This window comes from Salvelinus fontinalis, chromosome 8 (assembly GCF_029448725.1).
Source record: "Salvelinus fontinalis isolate EN_2023a chromosome 8, ASM2944872v1, whole genome shotgun sequence".
Classification (NCBI taxonomy): Eukaryota; Metazoa; Chordata; class Actinopteri; order Salmoniformes; family Salmonidae; genus Salvelinus; species Salvelinus fontinalis.
The window spans coordinates 48,756,607-48,769,106 of NC_074672.1; the positions used below are offsets into that span (position 1 = coordinate 48,756,607).

Sequence of the window (12,500 nt, forward strand, 5' to 3'; positions counted from 1 at the left end):
TATACCACAACAGATATGTCATATTTTTTTTTTTTTTTTTTTTTTTTTTTTCACCTTTATTTAACCAGGTAGGCTAGTTGAGAACAAGTTCTCATTTGCAACTGCGACCTGGCCAAGATAAAGCATAGCAGTGTGAACAGACAACACAGAGTTACACATGGAGTAAACAATAAACAAGTCAATAACATGGTAGGAAAAAGAGAATCTATATACAATGTGTGCAAAAGGCATGAGGTAGGCAATACATCGAATAATTACAATTTAGCAGATTAACACTGGAGTGATAAATCATCAGATGATCATGTGCAAGAAGAGATACTGGTGTGCAAAAGAGCAGAAAAGTAAATAAATAAAAGCAGTATGGGGGTGAGGTAGGTAAATTGGGTGGGTAGTTTACAGATGGACTATGTACAGCTGCAGCGATCGGTTAGCTGCTCGGATAGCAGATTTTTAAAGTTGTTGAGGGAGATAAAAGTCTCCAACTTCAGAGATTTTTGCAATTCGTTCCAGTCGCAGGCAGCAGAGAACTGGAAGGAAAGGCGTCCAAATGAGGTTTTGGCTTTAGGGATGATCAGTGAGATACACCTGCTGGAGCGCGTGCTACGGGTGGGTGTAGCCATCGTGACCAGTGAACTGAGATAAGGCGGCACTTTACCTAGCATAGCCTTGTAGATGACCTGGAGCCAGTGGGTCTGACGACGAACATGTAGCGAGGGCCAGCCGACTAGGGCATACAGGTCGCAGTGGTGGGTCGTATAAGGTGCTTTAGTAACAAAACGGATGGCACTGTGATAAACTGCATCCAGTTTGCTGAGTAGAGTATTGGAAGCTATTTTGTAGATGACATCGCCGAAGTCGAGGATCGGTAGGATAGTCAGTTTTACTAGGGTAAGTTTGGCGGCGTGAGTGAAGGAGGCTTTGTTCCGGAATAGAAAGCCGACTCTAGATTTGATTTTGGATTGGAGATGTTTGATATGAGTCTGGAAGGAGAGTTTGCAGTCTAGCCAGACACCTAGGTACTTATAGATGTCCACATATTCTAGGTCGGAACCGTCCAGGGTGGTGATGCTAGTCGGGCGTGCGGATGCAGGCAGCGAACGGTTGAAAAGCATGCATTTGGTTTTACTAGCATTTAAGAGCAGTTGGAGGCCACGGAAGGAGTGTTGTATGGCATTGAAGCTCATTTGGAGGTTAGATAGCACAGTGTCCAGGGAAGGGCCGGAAGTATACAGAATGGTGTCGTCTGCGTAGAGGTGGATCAGGGAATCGCCCGCAGCAAGAGCAACATCATTGATGTATACAGAGAAAATAGTCGGCCCGAGAATTGAACCCTGTGGTACCCCCATAGAGACTGCCAGAGGACCGGACAACATGCCCTCCGATTTGACACACTGAACTGTGTCTGCAAAGTAGTTGGTGAACCAGGCAAGGCAGTCATTAGAAAAACCGAGGCTATTGAGTCTGCCGATAAGAATATGGTGATTGACAGAGTCGAAAGCCTTGGCCAGGTCGATGAAGACGGCTGAACAGTAATGTCTTTTATCGATGGCGGTTATGATATCGTTTAGTACCTTGAGCGTGGCTGAGGTGCACCCGTGACCGGCTCGGAAACCGGATTGCACAGCGGAGAAGGTACGGTGGGATTCGAGATGGTCAGTGATCTGTTTGTTGACTTGGCTTTCGAAGACCTTAGAAAGGCAGGGCAGGATGGATATAGGTCTGTAACAGTTTGGGTCCAGGGTGTCTCCCCCTTTGAAGAGGGGAATGACAGCGGCAGCTTTCCAATCCTTGGGGATCTCAGATGATACGAAGGAGAGGTTGAACAGGCTGGTAATAGGGGGTGCGACAATGGCGGCGGACAGTTTCAGAAATAGGGGGTCCAGATTGTCAAGCCCAGCTGATTTGTATGGGTCCAGGTTTTCCAGCTCTTTCAGAACATCTGCTATCTGGATATGGGTAAAGGAGAAGCTGGGGAGGCTTGGGCGAGTAGCAGCGGGGGGGGCGGGGCTGCTGGCCAAGGTTGGAGTCGCCAGGTGGAAGGCATGGCCAGCCATTGAGAAATGTTTGTTGAAGTTTTCGATTATCACGGACTTATCAGTGGTGACCGTGTTATCTAGCCTCAGTGCAGTGGGCAGCTGGGAGGAGGTGCTCTTGTTTTCCATGGACTTTACAGTATCCCAGAACTTTTTGGAGTTAGAGCTACAGGATGCAAATTTCTGCTTGAAAAAGCTGGCCTTTGCTTTCCTGACTGACTGCGTGTATTGGTTCCTGACTTCCCTGAACAGTTGCATATCACGGGGGCTCTTCGATGCTATTGCAGTTCGCCACAGGATGTTTTTGTGCTGGTCGAGGGCAGTCAGGTCTGGAGTGAACCAAGGGCTATATCTGTTCTTGGTTCTGCATTTTTTGAACGGAGCATGCTTGTCTAATATGGTGAGGAAGTAACTTTTAAAGAATGACCAGGCATCCTCAACTGACGGGATGAGGTCAATATCCTTCCAGGGTACCCGGGCCAGGTCGATTAGAAAGGCCTGCTCGCAGAAGTGTTTCAGGGAGCGTTTGACAGTGGACCCGTGGCGGATACAGGCAATGAGGCAGTGATCGCAGAGATCTTGATTGAAGACAGCAGAGGTGTATTTGGAGGGCAAGTTGGTCAGGATAATGTCTATTAGGGTGCCCATGTTTACGGATTTAGGGTTGTACCTGGTGGGTTCCTTGATGATTTGTGTGAGATTGAGGGCATCAAGCTTAGATTGTAGGACTGCCGGGGTGTTAAGCATATCCCAGTTTAGGTCACCTAACAGAACAAACTCTGAAGCTAGATGGGGAGCGATCAATTCACAGATGGTGTCCAGGGCACAGCTGGGAGCTGAGGGGGGTCGGTAGCAGGCGGTAACAGTGAGAGACTTATTTCTGGAGAGATTAATTTTTAAAATTAGAAGTTCGAACTGTTTGGGCATAGACTTGGAAAGTATGACAGAACTTTGCAGGCTATCTCTGCAGTAGATTGCAACTCCTCCCCCTTTGGCAGTTCTATCTTGACGGAAAGTGTTATAGTTGGGTATGGAAATCTCAGAGTTTTTGGTGGCCTTCCTAAGCCAGGATTCAGACACGGCAAGGACATCAGGGTTGGCAGAGTGTGCTAAAGCGGTGAGTAAGGCAAACTTAGGGAGGAGGATTCTGATGTTGACATGCATGAGGCCAAGGCTTTTTCGATCACAGAAGTCAACAAATGAGGGTGACTGGGGGTGACTGACATGCAGGGCCTGGGTTTACCTCCACATCACCCGAGGAACAGAGGAGTAGTAGGATGAGGGTGCGGCTAAAGGCTATCAAAACTGGTCGCCTAGAGCGTTGGGGACAAGGAATAAAAGGAGCAGATTTATGGGCGTGGTAGAATAGATTCTGGGCATAATGTGCAGACCAAGGTATGGTGGGGCACGGGTACAGCGGAGGCAAGCCCAGGCACTGGGTGATGATAAGAGAGGTTGTATCTCTGGACATGCTGGTCTCAATGGGTGAGGTCACCGCATGTGTGGGGGGTGGGACAAAGGAGGTATCAGAGGTACGGAGAGTGGAACTACGGGGTCCATTGCAAACCAAAACAATGATAACTAGCCTGAACAACAGTATGCAAGGCATATTGATATTTGAGAGAGACATACAATAAGGCATAAAGTGATTGCAGGTCATGATTGGGATAGCTAGCTAAAACAGCAGGTCAGATAACAGCAGCTAGTCAGCTAACACAGCAACAGAAGGTAAAAATGGCGACGACTGGGCAGAGAGGGTCGGATTAACTACACACAGATCCTGAGTTAAGGCACAGAGCCGACAGATAAAACACAAATAAACAGAATGGAGTACCGTGAATTAATGGACAGTCAAGCAGGCATAAGCTATGTAGCCAAGTGATCATAGTGTCCAGGGGCAGCCGTAGATGGAGTAGTGAGGCCTCCACTAAGCTAGCCCGCGGCGTTTAAAGTTAGTAGCCCGGGGGGGTGGTCTGCTCAGACGGAGGGGGTCTGCTCAGACGGAGGCCGGTTGAGGGCACAGCGGATGGGGTATTTGTCTGCAGACCAGACGTGGTCGTGTCGACAGAGAATCCAAGCCGGATGGCGGTGGCGAAAGAGAGGTTGTGAGTTGTAGAATTGTGTTTGCTAACTGGTGCTAGCTTCGTGATTCAGACAGCTAGTCATGGGTAGCAAGCTAGCAGAAGATGGAGGTCTGTTTTTAGCCACGCCGTGCAATTCCCTCGGTAGATTAGTGGGGTTCCGTGTGGTAGAGGGGACCAATCCAATTGTCAAAATAGTTATAGTGGCCTAAGAAGATTGTTCGATAGACCTGTTCAGATAGCAGCCGATATGCTCAAGACAGCTAACGATTAGCGGGCCGCAGTTAGTATATGGACGTTCAGGTTACGTCGCAAAAGAGGGGTCGGTTGAAATACTCCCTCGGGCAGATAACGTCGGTATCCCAGTCGTGAAGGCCCGGTGGGGCTCCGCATCGGCAGTAAAACGGGTCCGGATAGGTGATTGTAGCCCAGGAGTGGCTGATGGAACTCTTCAGCTGGCTAGCTCCGGGATAATTGGTGTTTGCTCCGGAATTGATGTTAGCCGATAGTCACTCGGATAGCAGCTAGTTAGCTGCAAGATCCAGGTGTAAGTGTCCAGAGCTTGAGGTAAAAATCCGGGGATATGGAGAGAAAATAGGTCTGGTATGCTCTGGTCTGAGTCGCGTTGTACGAAACTGGCAATAGTTTTCCGAGCTAAAGGATAGCTGATGAGCGCTAGCTGTGGTTAGCTGAACTACTAACGTTAGCTTGTGAGCTGGCTAACTTCTGGTTAGCTTCTGTTGTAGATTTCGGATACGAGGTGAATAATACTTTTGAGGAAGAAAAAAAAACAGATCCGCACCACATTTGGTGAGGTGGGTTGCAGGAGAGTGTTTTGAAGTTGAGTTTTTAAGAAGAAAATAATATATATATAAAAAGATATGCGAAGAAAAATATATAAAATATATATACACGGGACAAGACGAGGACAATGGACATCTGACTGCTACGCCATCTTGGATTCAAATATTACACACCCCCTATCTGACCCAGGTGGAACCAGACCATATTATACGCCCTCTAGCTGACCCAGGTGGAACCAGACCAAATTACACACCTCCTAGCTGACCCAGGTGGAACCAGACCAAATTACACACCCCCTAGCTGACCCAGGTGGAACCAGACCAGATTACACGCCCTCTAGTTGACCCAGGTGGAACCAGACCACATTACACGCCCCCTATCTGACCCAGGTGGAACCAGACCAGACAAATAGTAACAGGCTGCAGTATAATGATGTGCAGTAGATTATCTACCCAGAGAGATATGGAGAGGGAGAGAGAGAGAGAGAGAGACAGAACCCAATGACACCCCTATCAGATCACAGCAAAACCACATTCTACATGAACAGAGCAATACTCAATCATGAGATATCAAAGCCAAAGGAACTGAATAATATTAACCTGTTGAGGACAGAGAGCGCTGTTTTCACTTTGGGGGAAAATCGTGCCCAATTTAAACGGCCTCGTACTCAATTCTTGATCGTACAATATGCATATTATTATTACTATTGGATAGAAAACACTCTCTAGTTTCTAAAACCGTTTTGAATTATATCTGTGAGAAAAACAGAACTCCTTTTGCAGCAAACTTCCTGACAGGAAGTGGAAAATCTGAAATCGATGCACTGTTCTAGGGCCCTGTCTATTAATGGGCTTCATATATATCAGTATACATGCACTTCATACGTCTTCCACTAGATGTCGACAGGCAGTGAGAGAAGAAATGGAGTGTGTAACTTGATCTGGGGTCGAATAATAGCTCTCGGCATGACGTGTCACCAGTTTCCTGTTTTCTGGAGAGCGCGTGAAGGGACCTGGATTTGCCTTCTGATAAGCTGTCGTTATGGACGACTAATATCTCCGGCTTTGATTTTATTTGATACATGTGACAATATCATCGTAAAGTATGTTTTTTCAATATAGTTTTATTAGATTATTGAAATTTATTCGGAACGTTAGGCGTGTTGCGTTGTGTGCTTTTGTTCAGGAAGGACAGCTTAGAGCCACTTTGCTAGCTTTCCGTGCTAATAGACTGGAGAAGAGGACATTCTAAATCCAAACAACGATTGTTCCCGACAAAGGACCCCTTGTACAACATTCTGATGAAAGATCATCAAAAGTAGGACCCATTTTATGATGTTATTTCATATATCTGTCGAACATGTTGTACTAGTCGTTTGCGCCCAGAGTTTGGGTATTCTCTCGCTATAACTAAGCTGGATGTCGTAATGAAGTTATTTTTAGAATTCTAACACGGCGATTGCATTAAGAACTAGTGTATCTATCATTTCCTATACAACATGTATTTTCTACTAACGTTTATGAATAGTTATTTGGTTAGAATAGTTGAAGTGCCATAAAAAATATCTGCACATTCTGGGAAAAAGATGCTACGTTAGCACAATGTATAACCACTGATTTCAGCTCTAAATATGCACATTTTCGAACAAAACATAAGTGTATGAATAACCTGATGTTATAGGACTGTCATCTGATGAAGCTTATCAAGGTTAGTCAAAGATTATATATATTTTGCTGGTTTATTCGCTATCGCTAACGTGCCTATTGCTATCGCTAACGCGCCTTAATGAATGAATGCGGTAGTGTGGTAGGCTATTGTAGTAAGCTAATATAATGCTATATTGTGTTTTCGCTGTAAAACACTTAAAAAATCGGAAATATTGGCTGGATTCACAAGATTTTGTCTTTAATTTGCTGTACAACATCGATTTTTCAGAAATGTTTCATGATGAGTATTTAGGTATTTGACGTTGGTGTCTGTAATTACTCTGGCTGCTTCGGTTCTATTTCTGACGGTAGCTGTGATATTAGCTGCAATGTAAAACTGATTTATACCTGGAATATGCACATTTTTCGAACAAAACATAGATTTATTGTATAACATGTTATAAGACTGTCATCTGATGAAGTTGTTTCTTGGTTAGTTTGGTTGGTTCTTGGTTAGATAGGTTGGCTTTGTGCATGCTAACTGTGTTGTGAAAAATGTCTGTCCTTTTTTGTATTTGGTGGTGAGCTAACATAAATATATGTGGTGTTTTCGCTGTAAAACATTTTAAAAATCAGACATGTTGACTGGATTCACAAGATGTGTATCTTTCATTTGCTGTATTGGACTTGTTAATGTGTGAAAGTTAAAAAAGCCAAAGGAACTGAATAATATTAAGAAATGCATTAGATGGAAGGAAAGTAGTGTAGAAACCTTCCCTAAAAATTATTAGACAACAACAAAGTCCGCTCACGTCACTTCCTGTTGAACGGGGACCGAGGGAGAGCTCAGTTTGTTGTTTTGAAAAGCTTTTGTTTTCAAAGTATATTGGAAAGTTTTTTAATAGCGAGCAAATTGTTTTAGTTTGGATCCCGTGATGCATTTGGCATCTGTTGCTGGGACTGCTACTGTCTGTCCAGTCATCCTGCCATCCAAGGGTGTGAGGAGCTATTGGGCATAGCAGATAGCCTAGCTGCTAACTACAATTGAAGTCGGAAGTTGACATACACCTTAGCCAAATACATTTAAACTCAGTTTGTATGTGAAAATTCCCTGTGTTAGGTCAGCAGCATACATCTGTGCAGCATACCACCCTGCATACCACTGCTGGCTTGCTTCTGAAGCTAAGCAGGGTTGGTCCTGGTCAGTCCCTGGATGGGAGACCAGATGCTGCTGGAAGTGGTGTTGGAGGGCCAGTAGGAGGCACTCTTTCCTCTGGTCTAAAAAATATCCCAATGCCCCAGGGCAGTGATTGGGGACACTGCCCTGTGTAGGGTGCCGTCTTTCGGATGGGACGTTAAACGGGTGTCCTGACTCTCTGAGGTCATTAAAGATCCCATGGCACTTATCGTAAGAGTAGGGGTGTTAACCCCGGTGTCCTGGCTAAATTCCCAATCTGGCCCTCACACCATCATGGTCACCTAATAATCCCCAGTTTATAATTGGCTCATTCATCCCCATCCTCTCCCCTGTAACTACTCCCCAGGTCGTTGCTGCAAATGAGAACGTGTTCTCAGTCAACTTACCTGGTAAAATAACGGTAAAATAAATAAAAAATAAATAAATAAAAAAGTTAGGATCACCACTTTATTTTAAGAATGTGAAATGTCAGATTAATAATAGTAGAGATAAGCTTTTATTTCTTTCATCACATTCCCAGTGGGTCAGAAGTTTACATATACTCAATTAGCATTTGGTAGCATTGCCTTTAAATTGTTTAACTTGGGTCAAACGTTTCGGGGAGCCTTCCACAAGCTTCCCACAATAACTTGGGCCCATTCCTCCTGACAGAGCTGGTGTAACTGAGTCAGGTTTGTAGGCCTCCTTGCTCGCACACGCTTTTTCAGTTCTGCCCACAAATTTTCTACGGGATTGAGGTCAGGGCTTTGTGATGGCCATTCCAACACCTTAACTTTGTTGTCCTTAAGCCATTTTGCTACAACTTTGGAAGTATGCTTGAGGTCATTGTCCATTTGGAAGACCCGTTTGCGACCAAGCTTTAACTTCTTGACTGATGTCTTGAGATGTTGCTTCAATATATCCACATAATTTTCCTCCCTCATGATGCCATCTATTTTGTGAATTGCACCAGTCCCTCCTGCAGCAAAGCACCCCCACAACATGATGCTGCCACCCCCATGCTTCACGGTTGGGATGGTGTTCTTTGGCTTGGAAGCCTCCTCCCCCCTTTGTCCTCCAAACATAACGATGGTCATTATGGCCAGACAGTTATATTTTAGTTTCATCAGACCAGAGGACATTTCTCCAAAAAGTATGTTCTTTGTCCCCATGTGCAGTTGCAAACCATAGTCTGGCTGATTTATGGTGGTTTTGTAGCAGTGGCTTCTTCCTTGCTGAGCGGCCTTTCAGGTTATGTCGATATAGGACTCGTTTTACTGTGGATATAGATACTTTTGTACCTGTTTCTTCACAAGGTCCTTTGCTGTTGTTCTGGAATTAATTTGCACTGTTCACACCAAAGTACGTTCATCTCTAGGAGACAGAACATGTCTCCTTCCTGAGCAGTATGACGGCTGCATGGTCCCGTGGTGTTTATACTTGCGTACTATTGTTTGTACAGATAAACTTGGTACCTTCAGGCTTTTGGAAATTGCTCCAAAGGATGAACCAGACTTGTGAAGGTCTACAATTTCTTTCTGAGGTCTTTGCTGATTTCTTTTGATTTTCCCATGATGTCAAGCAGAGAGGCACAGAGTTTGAAGATATGCCTTGAAATACATCCACAGGTACACCTCCAATTGACTCAAATGATGTCAATTAGCCTATCAGAAGGTTCTAAAGCCATGACATAATTTTCTGGAATTTTCCAAGCTGTTTAAAGGCACAGTCAACTTAGTGTATGTAAACTTCTGACCTACTGGAATTGTGATTTAGTGAATTATAAGTGAAATAATCTGTCTGTAAACAATTGTTTGAAAAAATGACTTGTGTCATGCACAAAGTAGACGTCCTAACCGACTTGCCAACACTATAGTTTGTTAATACTATGCAGCCAGTCTCTCTTGGATAAGAGTTGAGGAGAGACTGACTGCATCACTTGTTATTTTTATAGGAAATATTAATGTGTTGAAAATCCCACATTTGCATTGTCAACTAACACACAGCTTTGACACAAAGACTTACCACACCAGACGTGCCACCAGGGGTCTTTTCACAGTCCCCAAATCCAGAACAAATTGAAAAAAGCATACAGTATTATATAGAGCCCTTATTGCACGGAACTCCGTTCCATCTCATATTGCTCAAATAAACAGCAAACCTGGTTTCAATAAACAGATAAAGCAACACCTCACGGCACAACGCTTCTCCCCTATTTGACCTAGATAGTTTATGTGTACGTATTGATAATGATATGTATGCTACGTGTGCCTTTAGCCTTTAATTGTTTTTATATAGTTCTGTCCTTGAGCTGTTCTTGTCTGTTATTGTTCTGTATTATGGCATGTTTCATGTTTGGTGTGGACCCCAGGAAGACTAGCTGCTGCCTTTGCAAAAGCTAATGGGGATCCTAACAAAATACCAAATACCAAATCCCTTTCAGACAACTTCCTGGACAAAATATTTCACTGTAATAGTGAAGGTGTAAACTTGGCAGTAGAAAACTTTAACAGTTTATTTGACCTCTCAGCTTCCCCATTAAATCAACTAATTTCAAGCAGAAAACCTAAGAAAATTAACAACAATGACAAACGGTTTGATAAAGAATGCAAAAACCTAAGAAAAGAAATTGAGAAACCTATCCAACCAAAAACATAGACCCCGAAAACCTGAGTCTACGCCTTCACTCTGGTGAATCACTAAAACAATGCAGAAATACACTATGGAAAAAGAAGGAACAGCACGTCAGAAATTAGCTCAATGTAATTGAAGAATCCATAGAATCGAACCAATTCTGGGAATATTGGAAAACACTAAACAAACAACAACACAAAGAGTTATCTATCCAAAACGGAGATGTATGGATAAATCACTTCTCCAATATTTTTGTCCCTAAAACAAAGAACAACCATTAAAAACATATCCTCTCTTGGGTAGGGGGCAGTATTTTCACGTCCGGATGAGAAGCGTGCCCAAAGGAAACTGCCTGTTACTCAGGCCCAGAAGCTAGGATATGCATATTGGTATATCTGGATAGAAAACACTCTAAAGTTTCTAAAACTATTAAAATAATGTATGTGAGTATAACAGAACTGATATGGCAGGCGAAACCCCGAGGACAAACCATCCCCCCCAAAAAAACATTCCAGCCTACCACTATTTTCAATGGCTGTCACTTTAATTATAAGGTGAAGTCCTCCCAAATGCAAATTAATTACTTAAAAATCCTACAATGTGATTTTCTGGATTTTTGTTTTAGATTCCGTCTATCACAGTTGAAGTGTTACAGACCTCTACATGCTTTGTAAGTAGGAAAACCTGCAAAATCAGCAGTGTATCAAACACTTGTTCTCCCCACTGTATGTACATCAACTAATTGGCGAGGGCACTAGAACAGTCTGCAGCACCCGGACTGACCCTACTATAATCTGACGTCAAATGTCTACAGTTTGCTGATGATCTGGTGCTTCTGTCACCAACCAAGGAGGGCCTACAGCAGCACCTAGATCTTCTGCACAGATTCTGTCAGACCTGGGCCCTGACAGTAAATCTCAGTAAGACCAAAATAATGATGTTCCAAAAATGGTCCTATACAAATTCCATTTAGACACCGCTGTACTAGAGCACAAAACCCTCCAGATATATACCTCAGCCTAAACATCAGCGCCACAGGTAACTTCCACAAAGCTGTGAATGATCTGAGAGACAAGGCAAGAAGAGCCTTCTATGCCATCAAAAGGAACATAAAATTCAACACACCAATTAGGATCTGGCAAAAAATGCTTGAATCAGTTATAGAACCCATTGCCCTTTATGGTTGTGAGGTCTGGGGTCCGCTCACCCCAACTACCAGCTCACCTCAACCATGTGCATAACATTAAAAAAACAAAATAATGCATGCAGAGCAGAATGAGGCCAATACCCACTAATTATCAAAATCCAGAAAAGAGACGTTAAATTCTACAAACACCTAAAAGGAAGCGATTCCCAAACCTTCCATAACAAAGCCATCCCCTACAGAGAGATGAACCTGGAGAAGAGTCCCCTAAGCAAGCTGGTCCTAGGGCTCTGTTCACAAACACAAACACACCCCACAGAGCCCCAGGACAACAGCACAATTAGACCCAACCAAATCATGAGAAAAAAAAAAGACAATTACTTGACACATTGGAAAGAATTAACAAACATTTTTGGCAAACTAGAATGCTATTTGGCCCTAAACAGAGAGTACACAGTGGCAGAATCCTGTCCACTGTAACTGACTCCAAACTTAAGGAAAGCTTTGACTATGTACAGACTCAGTGAGCATAGCCTTGCTATTGAGAAAGGCTGCCGTAGGCAGACATGGCTCTCAAGAGAAGACAGGCTATGTGCACACTGCCCACAAAATGAGGTGGAAACTGAGCTGCACTTCCTAACCTCCTGCCAAATGTATGACCATATTAGAGACACAAATTTCCCTCAGATTACACAGAATTCAAAAACAAATCCAATTTTGACCAACTCCCATATCTATTGGGTGAAATACCACAGTGTTCCATCACAGCAGCAAGATGTGTGACCTGTTGTCACAAGAAAAGGGCAACCAGTGAAGAACAAGAACCATTGTAAATACAACCAATATTTACATATATATATATTTTTTGTTTGTTTGTTGGTACTTTAACTATTTGCACATTGTTACAACACTGTATATAGCCATAATATGACATTTTAAATGTCTCTATTCCTTTGGAACATTTGGGAGTAGAATATTTAC

General features: G+C 43.5%; 1 protein-coding gene across 1 annotated transcript in view; it reads right to left on the reverse strand.

Annotated features, from left to right (window-relative positions):
- Positions 1-12,500, reverse strand: part of LOC129861363 (nociceptin receptor-like) — a 66,680-nt gene that overhangs the window by 17,060 nt on the left and 37,120 nt on the right. The gene's annotated exons all lie outside the window — the stretch shown is intronic.